The sequence below is a fragment of the Aptenodytes forsteri genome, unplaced genomic scaffold (assembly GCF_000699145.1).
Source record: "Aptenodytes forsteri isolate BGI_AS27 unplaced genomic scaffold, ASM69914v1 Scaffold193, whole genome shotgun sequence".
Classification (NCBI taxonomy): domain Eukaryota; kingdom Metazoa; phylum Chordata; class Aves; order Sphenisciformes; family Spheniscidae; genus Aptenodytes; species Aptenodytes forsteri.
Window position 1 is genome coordinate 17,141,421 of NW_008795405.1, and position 804 is coordinate 17,142,224.

Sequence of the window (804 nt, forward strand, 5' to 3'; positions counted from 1 at the left end):
GGCCGCCCCGCCAGTGGGGGGGGGGGACGGCGAGGCTTCAGCCAATAGCTTCGTCCCAAGGCGAGCGGCGAGCCAATGGAGGGGCTGGGGGGGCGGGGCACGCCGTTGGCTGATTGATCCCAGCTTTGGCGTTGTTCAGTCAGAGCGAGAACATTCTAGAGGTGAGTACGGGGCAGCCATTGCCGGGGTCCCGTCAACCGCCCCCTTCTGCCTGAGCTGCGCGCCGGCCGCCGCCTCTCCCTTCCCCCCTTCCCTTTTCTCCCCCCTCCTCCTCCTCCCTCTCCTCACAGGTGCTGCCACTAACGATGCCCCTGATTGTGTCTTGCCCGCAGATTGTCCGGCACTGCTGTCCCTGCTGATACCGCCCGCCCCAGGACGCCGGGACCCGGAGGCTGCGGCGTCCGCCTCCGCCTCCCTCTCCGTCTGGATATAAGCGCCCCCACGGCCCTGTTCTCTTCGCATACTCGGCTTCGTCGCAGCCCGGGGCGAGCAGCGTTGGGTTTATGTCTTTATTGGACGAAAACGGTGAGTATTAGCACTGGGCTAGGGTGGATGAGGGCAGTCAGGATTGAGAGGAGGGTTTGGGTCCTGAGAAGGTGGGGGGGCGGGTTGGTGCTTTAGGCTGGACTGGGGCGTCGGGTTGTTGGTAGACGATGGATAGTGGGAAAGGTTTTGTATAACGCAGTGTCCGGGACCTTGATAGGAGGGGGGAAGAGAAACGGGGGGGGCGGGAAGCCCTAGCGCTTCCATTCCACCCGTTTGCTGGGTTGTTGTTTGGTTTGTTGGTTGGTTGGTTGGTTGGTT

At 63.2% G+C, this 804-nt stretch overlaps 1 protein-coding gene across 3 annotated transcripts in view; it reads left to right on the plus strand.

Annotated features, from left to right (window-relative positions):
* The first annotated feature begins 99 nt into the window (after window positions 1-99).
* EIF5 (eukaryotic translation initiation factor 5) overlaps window positions 100-804 on the plus strand; it is a 9,934-nt gene continuing 9,229 nt past the window's right edge. For all 3 annotated transcript variants that reach the window (XM_019472493.1, XM_009280855.2, XM_009280856.2), the window contains exons 1-2: window positions 100-161; window positions 333-525. The gene's annotated coding sequence lies outside the window, so the exon portion shown is untranslated. The remainder of the gene's footprint in view (window positions 162-332; window positions 526-804) is intronic.